Source organism: Martes martes (assembly GCF_963455335.1).
Source record: "Martes martes genome assembly, chromosome: 8".
Lineage (NCBI taxonomy): Eukaryota > Metazoa > Chordata > Mammalia > Carnivora > Mustelidae > Martes > Martes martes.
The window spans coordinates 46,712,154-46,728,312 of record NC_137895.1 but is presented as its reverse complement, the minus strand read 5'-3'; the positions used below and the strand labels follow the sequence as shown (position 1 = coordinate 46,728,312).

Here is a 16,159-nt window from a genome sequence, read left to right as displayed (position 1 = left end):
TTTTCTCTGTTGTTCATATAGCTGCATTGAACTGTTTAATGCATTTAATTGACACCAGCAGATTAGATGCACTTCAGTTTGAAAAATTTGGTTTATAATTTAAAATACACGTGTTGGCTTTGACAGTTGAAATAGGTGGGGACATTTTTCAAAATAAATGTTGCTATGATAAATGTATATTCTTTTAATATCAAAACATTTTTCTGGTGCTTCATGTATATGTCAAAAGTTAGATTATCTGATACACAATTTATGACTATGGCTGGGTTTCGAGATAGTATTCTGTAAAATAAAGTGCTGATTACTTTCATATGTATTATTCCTGGAAGACTAAACCTGAACTCTTAAGGCTATATGCAGAGTAATAGAGCATCACAGAAATGTAGATAAAATTGGTTAGAGTATAAGAGAAATAGAAATGCAAATCCCGGGGTGCTCAGAGACCCAAATTCTGTTGAATTTCTCATTAGCTTGCTATCCTTACAATGCTGGATTCTCGTTTTGTCATTTATTAAGTTGGTTAATAGTATCCATTCCCTATGTAGCATTTAAGGATGCTGAAAGGATGGTTGAAGTATAATACTCCTTTTTCTTTCTTAGGTTTTAAAAGAAGGTGAAAGATAGTGGTATGAAGTAGTGATTTAAAAAACATTTTTTCAATTTAATATTTTCAAAGAAAATCTCCTTTTTAATTTGATAATAACTTATTAGCAAATTATGCAACAATTCACAATAGAGAATAGTTCACCGCTCAAGTATGAATAAGCTTTAGGCTTTCTGCACTGATACATACTCAAGTGTCCCTCAGACCCTTTCACCTACCAGTTTCATTCCCTCTAGACTGTTGAAGGCAACTAGTGTGGTAACAGCTTTGATTCACTAAGCATTTATCTGCTAATTAATTATTTTAGGCCCATTAATCTTTTTTTCCCTCAAATTAGAAAGGTAGATAGTGGAAAAAGTTGTGAATGGGTCTTCATGATGTTAATAGCAAAGAGCCTTTGATTATAAGATTGAGCACTGTGCCTAATAAAAATAGTGTCAAATTATCCTTCCTTTCACTTAACTTCTTGTCTGAAGTTTCTTGCCAGAATGTTACGATTTTAATAAGCCATAGCTGTGGCAATGCAGAATCAGTTCTCCCTGTAACCTTTTCTACTCAGAGTTCTCATAGACTTGACTAACATGGCCTTTGCTAATTTTCATACTTGCTATAGCTCCTTCCTCACAACCACTTCCAACTACCTTGACTCATAAGGTTTTAATTGGTCGTACTACTTGGGCTGTTGCATCTTTTGATAGGTTTTGCTAAATTATTTTAAGAATATTGTGATTCTAGGCTATGTGGCTTTTTGGTGCTCATAATCAAGTTTGTAAAGTGTAAGTATAGAACTTATTGTATGACTACACAGTGTTGTTAATTTCCTTCATAGAATCATTTTAATACAGAATTCCAAAATTTACATTTAAGAAAGGAATAAAATGAAATTATGTTTACACATGAGATTTCCTAATTCCTGCTCATTCTATTCTAAAAATAATCTATTGTTCAAGTTACATTATTTATAACTAATCCAGGTTCCTTAACTTACCTGAAAAAATTCTTGGTTAGTGTTTTTCTGGCTGAAAATATTTTCCCCTTTTTTCTTTTATTGTTATTTAGTGACACTTAGTGCATGTTGAAATACCCTTGGAAACAATTATTTAAATTTCCACTGTAAAATTATTTTATTTTTGAAGCATCTCCTGCAAAGTACATGTATAGAAATATAATTTCCCATCTGATCATGATGCATATATTAAAAGCATATGGGAAATTCAAAGGAATATTAAATCACTTGTATTTTTATAGGTAACACTGAAAGTTTGTATATGCGGAGATGGAAGGATTTGGATTTTTAAAAATCCATTTTGAGGAATTTTGTTCTTTTTCATGGGTAAAGTAGGATTTCTTTGTACTGACGTTTGCACTCAATTTATCCTTGAGGGCTTCTGTTTTTGAAGGGTACTTGATGCTGTATAGTGATATTTAAGGAGCCTGATAATTATATGCTAATATTCCAGAGTTTAACAAGAAGAATAATATTTCTCTAATTCTCATTTCTTTGTAGACCTGATTGAAGCCTTAGGAACTTAGTTTAAGAATATGCATTCCGTCACCTTTGTGCTAAAACCTACGACTTTCACATGGGTGTTGGTTGAAGTATTGATTTTTATACTGGTAATTATTTTGTTGCATTTCTTTCTGTAAATTTAGGCCCAGTTAAGTTTTTGGAGTTTGTATAGAGTAGTTGAGTTTTATTTGCTTAGACTGCTATATTAGGTCAGATGAGAATTTAATTATTTAAATGATTCATAGCTCATTCTTTTTTGGAAGGATTGTTAAGCTTTTTCCATTGAATGTTTTTTGCTAGTATTTTCTTCTTTTAATTTATACTAATTTACTTCAGCTATAAGTATGTACAAATCTAGCCATGTTAACTATGTTAATTACTAATTTAACTCATCAGTGGCTTTCCCTCTCTTATATAATAAAACCAGGCTCCTAAACATTATACAGTGTTTGCACATTTTGACCCCAACATGCTTTCACCATTCCAGTCTCTCCTCTTACTCCCTACTATGAATTTTTTTTTCAATTAGGAATATAAAGCTGATTTTAATATACCTCCTATACACTTTTACAATTTTAAGCCTTTATTCGTTTTAGTTCCTCTTCATGTAATGCTTCACCTTTGTTTACATGATTCAAGAATTAGGTGTTAATACTTCTAGAAACCCTTTTTTGATGAGCTCAGTGCTCCTTTTCCTTGCTCTCATAGCCTTTGTAATACTTCTAGTTTAGTGCTGACCGTAATAGATTGTAGTTGTTTATTTGTCCTTGTCTTCCTGTAGACCTGTGCTGTCTAATACTATATGCACTAGCCATAGTGGATATTTAAATTTAAATTCATTTAAATTAAAATTTAAAAATTTAGTTTCTCAGTTGCATTAGCCACATTTCAGATGCTTAACAGCTGCCTGCTGATAATGGCTACCATGTCAGACAGTGCAGATGTAGAACTTTTCTGTCATTGCAGTGTTACTGTATGTTATAAGCTTCTTGAAAACTGGAGCACTTTTTTTTTTTAAATTTTGATACTGCCTATTAATACCTACCATGATTTTGGGTAAATAACAGGGGTTTAATGCCCATAGTTTCAACAAAATTAAAACAAGGAAATAAGTGAAAGAAAGAAATTGTAGCGTATGCTGGGTAACATATTACTAATATTTCCAAGATTTTTAGATATTATTCCAAGTGGAACTTTTTATAATATGAGGTCATTGATCATGTCATGTTGGTTAGTTCAGTGTTATCTGTGTGGATCTAATGCATCCCAGTCGCTGATTTAACTTTGTGGAATATAACATGTCACATGACTGTGACAGTGATTGTATTGCCAGTTTCTCCTCCCTACCCCTGCCATTAAATACTTTATTTCCTTTTTATTAATTTTTTTTAATCACAGAAGTTACAGAGATGCATTACAAAAGCTTTGAAGAATAATGGAAATAGAATGTGAAAGTTTACATTAACTCTTTAGTTTGTGTATCTTTTCAGATCTTTTCTAGTGACTGTATAGGGGCAAATGTAATTTGTTGTCTTTGTTTTTAACAAATAGACATTTTTCTGCAGCTTGCATGTTGTACTTAATGGGGAAGTTTCCATGTGCCATCCTTCTTCCCCTGCCTCCTTCCCAGAAGTAACCACTAGCTTGAATTTTGTGTTTCATTCTTTTTATTTTTATAATTTTGTTATATGTGTGTGTTTCAGTATATACAGGTGCATCTTTTCTTTGTGTGTTGTATGGTGATTTGGGGGAAAGTGGTACTGTATATTTTGTTTTTTCATCTAGGAAGAAAAATAATGAATTTCTAGCCCACCCAGAACAAATTCCCAGATATTGCCAAACAACTCAATACCTGACTATTCACCCAAGTATTTTTGCATAATGTAAAGCATTTAAAAAACAAGTTGCGTAGTTATTTTAACACATACAAATGCATCAGTAGGTGTGTTTCCATTTGGTTTGCAAGACAGTTACACAGTAGTATATACTAATTATATTTTTATATTTTGTACTGTAGTAAAAATGTAATGTAAATAAGGAATGAAATGCCCATTTCTTTTATTCTAAGTTACACTTCATTGAAAATTTATGTCTTTCTGCTGTCAGGATACATCTTACACTGTGGTGTATTGGAGTCATAGTTGTAGCTTGTAACCATTATTGGATGGTTACCATCTAGTATGATTGAAAACAGCACCAACATCAAAGCATCTTAGAATCTGTAATAGGTTCAAGTATGTTAAAGATACATAAAATAAAATATTTAACAAAATGAACAAGAATTTTTAGAAAATGGGTACTTAGTAATTTAAGATTTGTCAGAGTGGATCTGGTGCCCAGAGCGAAAAGATGGAGGCTTTCATTATTGTTGCTATTTGGTGTTGGGTTAAGGTGAAGAATTAAATGAGGAAGGAATTAGTTCAAAAATATGTCTGAAACCAGTGAACTGGCTCACAGCTTACTCTTCTTTTCTCTTGCAACTCTTGCGAACAAATGGCTGTAACCTATTGTCTGTAGCTAGAGATGAAGCAAGAGGATAGAAAAAAACTGAAAATGGATGACTGTTCACTTGAAGTTACACAATGAGGTTGCTCTTACAATTACACTTTTGAATGTGATGCTTCTGCTTATGTCACAATCACATTATCAACAGCATTTTGACTCCATGACCTAAATATTTTCTTAAAAATTGACATTTATTTGTTACTTTTGGCGCCTTTTTTTTCTTCCTTTGGCCAACCAACAACATAAAGTTCAATGAATTCCCAAGGTACTCTTCGTTAGTTGGCTCATTATTACAGGACACCAACAGTGTTAGTCTTTCTTTGATTGCATTATATTTTCTGATACTTCTTTTCCTCATCTTCTGAAATCATCAAATGATGATTTTTTTTCCAAAAAGCAAGTTTAACCAAGATACATGGTATATGGTACCCTTAGTGTCTTGGTAACTTTTTCACAGTGCCCCTCGGCCACAAGAGGTAACTAACAGTTCTGTTCAATAATTAGTTCTAAGTCACTTACAGTGGTAGCTAGCATGGTAACTGACAGATCCTGCTGTGTTTCCGCAAGATTTGAAATACCAGATATTTTAATACATTCTTGTATTCACTGTGGTATTATTCCTTTTGGGCCATAGGTTTTACACATGATATGCTGTTTTCTCTTTCAGAAGAATGTTTTCATTTAAGTAGTTTGCCTCAGTCATAAATATGGAATATGTTCATCGTTAAACAGAAAGTTAAAACATTAGTGCTGATATTTCTGTGAACCAGAAAAAGTATAGAAGTAAGCAAAGTTATTTTTTAAAATGCACTCTTAGGCCTGGCTTAGATTCTGAGATGATTGCATCAATGGTGGCAGCTTAGTTTTTTAGATCTTTATGAATTTCCACATAAAAATAGAACAACCAGGTAGCAAAACCCAGACCCATGAAAACATTTGTAATAAAACTTGTTCATGAGGTATCTCCATGAATCCCCAAATATAAATAGATGAAAACTAACCAGAAAACCTACATATATCACTTTTAGTGTGTAAGAAAGTAAAAAGAAGCATTGGGATGCCTGGCTTGAGAATAGACGCCTCAAGTACTTCAAAGGTGGTGAACTACCAGTTTGAAAGTGATTAAGTGTAATTATCCAATTTGAAACTGGGAGAAATTTTTCCCACTGCATTAGATCTTCATAGAGGACCTGTGGGCTAAAGGGACTTGAGCAGGATTGCTCTATGAATATGAACTCTCAAGACTGGCCTACCAGTGTTCCTTCCCAGGACCCTGCCAAGAAGTTTCTGGGAATGGAATCACAGTTGAGCAGGATAGAGGAAAGAGAACCTCCAGATAAAAAGAATAGAGGAGAACAGAGCCAGAAAGTCCTAGAAAACAAGTCACTATATTTTAAAAATATTACATGAAAACAACAGAAGGAGGGAGCTTTATGAAGTTAGGAAAGTTTTTTTGAACCAAGTTATATTCTCAAAATTCAGGAAAAATTAAATTCACAAAACGTCTTTCAGGAATATTTTTAGGAGTATTTTTACTAATTTTGAGTTCTCATCAGTGTTCATATTGATCTGACATTTGGTGCCAAAGTTTTAATTTTTTAAAGAATTTATGAAGGTAGTGTGAAACATTTCTGAGCTATTTAAATCAAGTAAGTAAAAATAGTCTATGTCTTTTGAAAGATTTATTTTATTTTTCTTACTTAAATTTATCTGAAATTGATATGCAGTGTTAAGAGTCCAATTTCCATTCCTTGGCATATAGGTGATTATATTAGGATCATGTACTGATTTTTTTCTTCCTTCCTCAACTAATTAATGGGACTACTGTATTATAAATCAAGTTACTTTATATTCATGGGTCTGTTTTTAAAATCTCTGTTCTTTTACTTTGATGTGTTTGCCTACACCTGCACCAGTACTGAATTTCAGTTGCTATACTGTTGTGTTATAGTCTTCCTGAGTGTCTTGACTTTCTTGGCCTTTTGTTCAATGACAGATTTACAATATATATTAAAAGTATTGAGTTTAGAGGCACCTGGGTGGCTCAGTAGGTTAAAGCCTCTGCCTTCGGCTTGGGTCATGATCCCAGGGTCCTGGGATCAAACCCTGCATCGGGCTCTCTGCTCCGCGGAGAGCCTGCTTCCTCCTCTCTATCTGCCTGCCTCTCTGCCTACTTGTGATCTCTATCTGTCAAATAAATAAATAAAATCTTAAAAAAAAAAAGTATTGAGAGTATTGAGTTTATAAGGGGGATTTTATTGACTTAATTTTTATTTGGGAAGGAATTGTAACATGTTTATGATGGTCTTCCTCTCCTGAAGTCATATATTCAGGTCTTCTGTATTTTCTCTCAGTAAAGTTTTGTTATATATATATATTTTTTTTAAAAGATTTTATTTATTTATTTGTCAGAGAGAGTGAGCACAGGCAGACAGAGAGGCAGGCAGAGGCAGAGGGAGAAGCAGGCTCCCCGCCGAGCAAGGAGCCCGATGTGGGACTCGATCCCAGGACCCTGGGATCATGACCTGTGCCGAAGGCAGCCGCTTAACCAACTGAGCCACCCAGGCGTCCCAGTTTTGTTATATTTTTAGTAATAGACCCAGATTTATGCATACAGTTTTGGGATTTCTTGATAAATGGCATTTTAAAAATTACATTTTATAGGTGTTACTATTATATTGACATACAGTCAACATTTTAAATTGATGATTGTGTCAATATTGCTAAATTTTTTTAATCTTGTAATTTATCTGTAGGTACGTTGGGGTTTTCATATGAATAAACATCTGGAAATTACAGTTTTGATACCTCTTTTATAATTTTTCCAACTTGAATTTCTTTTCTGATCTCACTAATGCTTCTCATACATTGTCATAGTAGAAATCTTTCTCTTGTTACTTGTCCTTAAAGATTTATGTTGTCACCAATAAATATGATACTTGATGCAGTATCTTTTTTATATATATGCTTTATCAGGATAAAGAATTTTTTTTTCCTCTGTAGCACTTTTTTCATTTTTATGGTTGTTGTCTGTGTCCCTTTTCTCCTTATTTGTCAGTCTTGCTGGAGATTTGTCAGTTTTACTAGGAATTTTTAGCTTTAGTTATTTTCATTTTATTTTTTGTTTCGTATTCATCATTTTATATTTGTTCATCAGTTTTTAATTATTTTACTTAGGGTTTATTGTGATGTCCTTTAATCTTAAGTGTTTATAGTCTTTTAAACCTAGGAGATTTTTCTAGTTGTCTTTCTGTTACTGATTTTTCATGTAATTTCACTGTAGCTAGAGAATGTGATTCAGTATGCCACTTCCTCGTTACGAACTTGAACAAAATGCATATTGACCAATTAATTGGCAGGTGTATTTGCTGTATTTCTCTTCGTTAGATCGTATTTGTTAATCTTGGAGTCTGTTGTCTTCTTTACCCATATATTTACCCATTATTATTCGCATATTATCATTTATTCCTTCCTTTAGATCTACATTCCGTCATATGCTCTATTTAATTATTTTATACATTCTTATGTTTAATGTGTGATAAATCAAACAACTGGAATTTGCTATAGATCATTCTAATGTCTTGTTTCTGCTAATTTTCCCTTAGGGTATCTTGTTTCCTTGTGTATGTGTTAAGTTACCATTTTATGTTTCTTAGAACTATTTGGGAATTTTTGAGGACTAGGTGGAAGGACATTTTTCCCAAGGGGAGTTGATTTGCATTTGCTTTTGCTGATGCCTAAGGAGCTATATCAGTCTAGGAACTTAAAAATAAAATGTTAGGGGCGCCAGGGTGGCTCAGTGGGTTAAGCCTCTGCCTTGGGCTCAGGTCATGATCTCAGGGTCCTGGGATCAAGCCCCGCATCGGGCTCTCTGCTCAGCAGGGAGCCTGCTTCCCCCTTTCTCTCTGCCTGCCTCTCTGCCTACTGATCTCTGTCTGTCAAATAAATAAATAAAATCTTAAAAAAAAAATTGTTAGCCTAGGTTGCAGTCCACAATAGGTATTATGAATTCAGACTGATTTATGGCTATAGATTCTCAGAAGAGCTTTCCTGTAGCTCTTTCTGTGTAACATCAAAATCATGACATTCAAGAGCCTTCTTTACTAAGGGGTTGTTACAGTTATAATGTATGCTTTTAAAAGCTTTATGAGAGGGGCGCCTGGGTGGCTCAGTGGGTTAAAGCCTCTGCCTTCAGCTCAGGTCATGATCCTGGGGTCATGGGATGGAGCCCAACCCCCCCCCCCATTGGGTTCTCTGCTCAGTGGGGAGCCTGCTTTCTCCTCTCTCTCTGCCTGCCTCTCTGCCTACTTGTGATCTGTCTGTCAAATAAGTAAAATCTTAAAAAAAAAAAGGTTTATGAGATGGTCTTTTAACTGCTTTTCTACCTTGGACAAATTCCCCTTTGGGGATTTAAACTTGTGGCTTCTCTGTACTCCAGCTTTTGCTTTGTTTTGGGGTGCTGAATTTCCTTTTCTCCCTCCTTTTCAACCTTCCAGGCTCAACAATTCATTTAAAAATAAAAATGTAATCATTGTATTAGTTTTCAGTGATATTTTGTTCATAGTGTATCTGCATTTAAGAATAATGCCTGGTATGCGCAGTAAATGTTGACTGGCTGAATCAGGATTTCAGGGAGCATTTTTCAGTTGGTTTTGAGTGGAGCATTTTGGTTTTTGTTTATAGTATACCCTAGTACCAAACATATATCTTGATCATTTTGTAAGTCTCAGCTGAAATTTCACTTTTTAAGGAAGCCTTTCCTGCTTCTGTTACATATTCTTATTGTTCATTGTCATTTGGAGGGGGAATCTAATGTTATTTCTGCTTTTTATCGTCATCCATAACAGAAAAACTTTGAGTTTTTTTTCTATCCCTTCTCTGCCCTTCCTTTTCTTCTCTTATACCTCTGTTTTTCCTTCCCTCCTTTTCTTTCTGCCTCCTTCACTTCCCTTTCCTTTTCTTTCCTTCCCTTTCTTCAGTGTCATTTTTTTCTACTTGCAGAGCTTTTTAAGTCTTTTGTTATGTGTAATCTAGGCAGAATTATTTAAAGTCATTAAATTTTTATTTAAGGAATTTCACATGTTGTGGTTCCTTCCACAGCACAGCCTGTCACCTTGTTTCCTCCAAAGTTTGAGTCATAATCTTCAATATAGCCCTTTCAAAAAGAACTTTTGCTTAACCCACAATTGTCATGCCCATTTGTCCACAGTTCTTTTAGTTGGGCTTCTTTGATCTCTGTTTGAATATGGACATATTGATGACATACTTCAGAAATTTCCAACCTGTAATCTTTGGGATCCAGTTTTATCAAGCAGTTTGTTTTAGGGCCACTTTTATGGTCAGAGTTCTGTCCATTTCAGACACCCTGAATATATGTGTTTCAAATTTCCTAATTTTTTCTTTATCATGGCAGTTTTATTATAACTTACAAACAAAATATAGTTATAATAACTGTTTTAGTGTTATTGCCTATCAATTCTACCATCTGTGTCCTTTCTGGTTTGTTTATGTTGATTGTTGGGTTTTTTCCTTTGCCATTATATGTTTTATTTTACTGCATCTTTGTATGCCTAGTAACTTGTTTGGATGCCAGTCCTTGGAAATTTTATCTTTTCAGTGCTATGTATTTGTTTTTTGGTTAATATTCTTGAGCTTTCTTGGGAACAAAATTTAGTTATTTAGAAGCAATTGAGCCCTTTGAGCCTTCTTTTTTTCCTTTCAAGTTTCTTCTACACAGAACCCCAGTAGCCTTTAGTCTAGGGCTAATTTTTTCCCAACTACTGAGACTGTACTCTTCTGAGTACTCTACACAGTGAATTGCATTTTAATACTCTGACTTGTGGGAACAGCCCTGTGTGAATCCTGGAGATTATTTCCACTGTCTTTTTCCATCCTCTGGTAGTTTGCTTTGTTTTTTTGTTTTTGTTTTTTAAAGATTTTATTTATTTGTCAGAGGGAGAGAGAGAAAGAGAGTGCAAGCAGGGAGCCACAGGCAGAGGGAGAAGCAAATTCCTTGCTGAGCAAGGAGCCCGATGTGGAACTCCATCCCAGGACCCTGGGATCATGACCTGAGTGGAGGGCAGACGATTAACTGACTGAGCCACCTAGGCATCCCTGGTGGTTTACTTTTTGCATATGTGGATCAGTACTTAGCTGAAGACTCAAGAGGGACATTGTTCAGATCTCCATAACTCTTTCTTTTTGCAGTGCTCTTCAGTCTGGTATTCTAGACTTTTTACTCTAGCTGCCTTGGCCTACCTAGAACTGAACTGCACTTCCTCAATTCGCAGAGATTTCTGGGTTCCACCAGGGCTCCCTCTCCCTGCAGTGCAGCCCACAAACTCCCCTAGTGTGTAAGCAAGGGCACTTGCAGGGCTTGCATCAATTCTCTCTCTCTGAGGGATTACTGTCTTGAACTGCCTTATGTCCTGTGTCTGAAAACTGTTGGTTCATGTATTGTGTCCTTTCTTATAGTTGTTTTAGGTGAGGCAGGAGGGGAAGTTGCTCCTACTACTCCATCTTTGTTAGAAGTACAAATCATAATTCCTTTTTTAAAAAATTATATTTTAGTTGAGAAGATAGATGAGAAATCATTTCTGATAAAGAGAACAAGCTTTTGTGTCAATATTCAGTTAAGGCTTGAATACTTACTGTTGCGTAAGATGCTGTGTAGTGTGTAATACACAGAAATATTATTAAACTTCTTAACACTTAGTCATTTGGAAAGACACATAAAAGAGTACAGGTCAGCAAATATATTACAATTCATATATGTAGTCTTCATAGCTGTGATTCTCTTTAACCTAAAGCAAACAATTACATGATTTCCCTTGAATTCCTTTCTCAAGGTTTCCTAGAATCTAATAGACCTGTAAATACAGTAGTCATTTATCTTCTCAGCTGAGGTAGTAATTTTACTAGTATTCCTGTAAAATATGTGTCCTGTAGCATAAAATACTAAATCATCTCTTTTATGTTTAACCTGGCTCAGTAAATTAGACAGTGTAGTACATAATGCTAAAAAAAAGGGGGGGGAGATTTTTTTCAAGAATAAAAAGAAAATGAAGATCTTTCTTATTTAGGGCCAGAAATGTCAAGAGAGATTGCTTGGGACATATGAAATTTTAAACCTGTTTTTCTCTAGTGGGATAAAGGCAATGTAATAAACCTGAAAGAATGATTGTTAGAGTAACAATTTTGAGATACTATACTTCAGTTTCTACCTGTATTACTTTGGAGTCTTTGTTAGTTAAAGTCTTTGACACTCTTCATATTTAAAAGTGAAATCTTTAAAAAATGACTGGTTTCCTTGTAGAAGCATTTCAGTTAACAAATATAGTATAGAAGGATGAAAATAGCAAATCATCCTTAGAGCATCATTGTAATCGATGCTGCAAGCAGTATCCATGGATGACTGCTGAAATAGTAGGCAAAACTTTAAGGTCAAACAAATATTTGCATGCTCTCAAAGAACATATTTCAAAGCATTCATTGTTTTAATGGGAAAGTAGGAATTTATAGTGGAAAAACTGGTGGATGTACCAGCTTAATGAAGATAAAGGTTAATATCAACTGTAATAAGACATACTGTCATGATATGCACTCCTGGATATGTCCATCATGTAGGATGCACCTGAGAAGGACATATTACCTCTGTAGTGAAGTGGCTTTCAAAATACATAACCTCTCTCTAGTCATGAGAAAACATAAGACCAACTCACATGGCAGGACACTCTATGGTATAGTTGCATCAGTATAACTAATGACATCATGTTGTGAAGGGCAAGGAAAAACAGGTAAAGTCCCAGGTTGGAGAAGACCGAGGAAACATAAAACTAAAAGTAATGTGGATCCTGGAATAAAAAAAAATAAAAAAGGCATTCATGGAAAAACTGATGAAATCTGTATAAAGTTGTTTAGTTAACAGCTAGTTTCTTAGTTTTGGTACTTGTACTATGGTGATACAAGATGTTGCCACTAGGGGAAAGTGGAGCATATGGGAACTTGGTACTATTTTTCAAGTCTAAAATAATTTCCAAATAAAAAGTTTTTAAAACATGGTGACAGTGTTTGGGGACAGAGCTTATTACCATGTAATTAAATTAGTCTTTCTGTTGGGTAAGTACCTCCTTTTGATAGTGTGTGAAGTTCATTTCTCTTGAACAATTTCAGTTTTTCACAGAAAATACATAGTTTCAAGGAGAGGACAGGGAGGTGGTTCTTGATATTTTTCAGTGGTAGCATTCTGTAAGCAGGTTAAGGAAAGAAAGGAGGATTGAACTTAGAGTTAAAAATACATGTCTTCATCCTTCAGTTTTCAGGTCCATGCCTCACCCTTTACCTGCACTTTGGCTAAGTACCAAGATTTAGAGCCTATCCACTTGGGTTTTTTTCTGGTATCTTATTGGAGGCACAAGGGCTGGGTATTCTCCATGATAACTGATAGGAAAACATCTTTGATCTATCTGGAGCCTGTAGACTCTACTCTTCCTTGCCTCAATTTGAAGTAGAAGTAATCATCTTACAGAGGTTTTATTGTGATTAAGTGAGGTTTTATATATATGTGCGTATGTATAGATGTACCTGTGTAACATGTACACATGCACATATACACATACATACACCTACACAGTGCTTTGAACAGTACTTTACTCGTGCTTAGTTGTAGCAGGCTCACTGTATTAGACTATTCAGGCAGTGCACTGTTTGGCTAACTCCCAAGGAGTACATATTCCCATGGACTACAGTGCAACCCAGTGGCTCTAAGTAGTATAATTCTGCTAGTGGGATTTTGTGATACAAGAGAGACATGTCTTGTCTCTTCGTATTAAACCATAAGTCTGAAATGCTCTCAAAACAGCTTTTTTAAAAAAGGCAGTCTAACTTGAGAAAAAAAAATTAAGGAAATGGAAAAAACATTTTTTAATATCCCAGTTCTTATCTGCTGCTTCTCATAGCATTCTAACCACTGAAGGTTTCTGGCAGTCTTCTAGGTATTTTGGAAGTGGTTGTCAGTTGTCAGTGGTTGTCAGAAAAGGCATAAAACAATTTTATTCATATGTTTCAGAAATGCAAAGTTTAACATTAACTTTCAACATAATTCTATTAGTTTTAAAAATAACTTGTGTCATAGAATTTTTACCCTGTGCTTTAAGCAATTCATTGGTCAGTTCGTGTCAAGTAACACTCAAGTAATGGCAGTAAAATGAGTACACATTCATGTTATGGGCCTACTGTGTAAGGCAGTGAGTGTTCCAGGTCCTAAGGAAGACAAAGAGACAAAACTTTCTGTTTTTATGGAGCTGATATGTTAGAGCATAGAAATAAATAAAATTAACTAAATAGAATAAATAAAATACACTATAAATTATATGTTAATAATATTGTGAAGAAACAATTGAAAAAGGAGATAGAAAGTACCTAAGGATTTGGGGAAAAGGGTAGCATAATTTTCAATAGAAAGGAAAGGTAGTCCTCACTGAGATGACTGAGTACCAGAAGTTGGGTGGGGTAAGAAGCCCAGATACATATCTAGGGGAAGAGCATTCCTGGAGGATAGAAGTGCAAAGGCCTGGGATAGAAGTGGGAAAGTAGTGTGGCAGGAAGACAGTAAGAGAAAGGGAAATGGTAGGAGATTTAAGATAAGGGTAAATTAATTAATTTTAATTTAATTTAAATTTAATTTAATTAATTTTGTGTTTTCACCTCTGTTCCCTTTGATCTGTAATGTTCTTTTATTTCTGAGCATCAAGTGGTTAAAGTATGTAAGAGTAGAAAAGTGATTATCTAACACATAGTAGATGCCTACTGAATGTTTATTGAATTAATTTATATGGCAAGATGTTTAGAAATATTTTAAAGGTCCCGTGTTCCCTTCTGAAGGAATACTTTGCATTTTTAACTGCTTCATATAACATAATTTTTCTGATACTTCTCTATATTTAGTTTACAATTTCAGAGTATTTGCTACCTTCAGTAATATTTGTTATTGAATAGATGTTATCTTTAAATAACTTAAGCATCTATTTTTATTAGCCCTAGTATTCATAATAAGATCTGATTTTCTCTGAATCAATAATACACTTATATTATACAACAAAGATTCACATTTTTATAAAAGTGAATAAATCACATTTAAATCCCGGGTTTAGGTTGATTTCTTTAAAAGTCTTTACATTTTTCTCTTTATCATTTAGTTTGTTTCAAGTTATTTTAATTGAGGGTGTCCTTATTTGTTTTTATCAGAGTGGAACATGTTTAAGAAATTCTATTTTTTTTAATTTATTGAGACTTGTTTTGTGGGCTAATGTATGTAATCTATTCTGGAGAATGTTCCATGTGCTCTTGAAAAGAATTGTGTACTCTGCTGTTTTAGGATGGAATGATCTCAGTCATTTCCTCCCAAGGACTATACTTACAGCAGAAGGTATCCCTGGTTTTCAAAAAGTTCACTGGTCCACTTTTAAGAATTTACATACATCCATGTAGTTTAGCTGTCATTCTGCTGGTTGATGGTGTTAATATATATGAGAGTCTAAGATTTAATGTCAAGTGCTTAGGGGAACAAGAAAAAGTATACAAGGAGTGGATAGGCAAAGTATTTTAACATACTGTCTTAGATGGTTTCATGATCACCAGGTAAGCCCTATCCTTTCATTTTCTGAAAAAGGGTTCAAGTTTATAGAAAACTTTGCCCCCGTCCTTTTTTTGATTCATGCTTTCAATCAGTCTGAGAGATGATTCTGGGGTTGGGAATAATGAAGATGTGAACAGGGAGTCATAATGTTGAAACTGGATGTTCAGATCTTTATAGCATGATTTCCTTATTTTTCAAAGAGCAGAAGAATCCCATCGTTTATCATGTTCTGGTTGGACTCCTTTCTTATCGTTTGCTGGAGTTTGAACTTCAGAGCTATGGTGTCAACCCTGCTGTAGTATCTCAGGGGAGCTCCTAGTGTGGGGCTGGTGTCATGGCTCACCCTCCAACCTTTCCTTCTTCACTTCAGCCTCCAGCTCTGAGCTTTCCAATCCCCAGAGTAGCAAATGTTGAAAGAAGTTGCACAGGTAAGTATGTGGGTGGGGGGGGAATGGTACTGTCATCAGTATTTTGAGGGTGGATTTTGGGCCATTTACCAGTGAGTCATTTTGTTAGCTTAAAAATACAATGTTTTTGTAAATTATTTTTCTCATACAACTATCATAAATTATTAAATAGAAGAGTCTAGTGTCCTAAGAAATAATTTTACTTTTTTATTAGATGTGAAACAGAAAACATTAAACTGAATAAGCCATTAATATGATAATACAAAGGAAGGTTATTAGATTTTTTTTTACCAACTTCATATTTTTCCAGAGTGTGTGGCAGGACCAGAAAATTTGTTTTCAGAAAAGAAGCTAAGAAAAAATGTTGGGGAAGGTGTAAATTCATGGACTTAAAATTTTGCTACATGTAACTTGGTCTCAGAAGGGGGCAAATTTTAGTTTCCTTCCACTAGCTTTAGACATGCTGTTCTTCTGTTTCTCAGGATTTTAGGCAAATG

At 34.5% G+C, this 16,159-nt stretch overlaps 1 protein-coding gene across 3 annotated transcripts in view; it reads left to right on the top strand.

Moving 5' to 3' along the window:
* Positions 1–16,159, top strand: part of CNOT2 (CCR4-NOT transcription complex subunit 2) — a 118,499-nt gene that overhangs the window by 47,069 nt on the left and 55,271 nt on the right. The window lies entirely within an intron of this gene.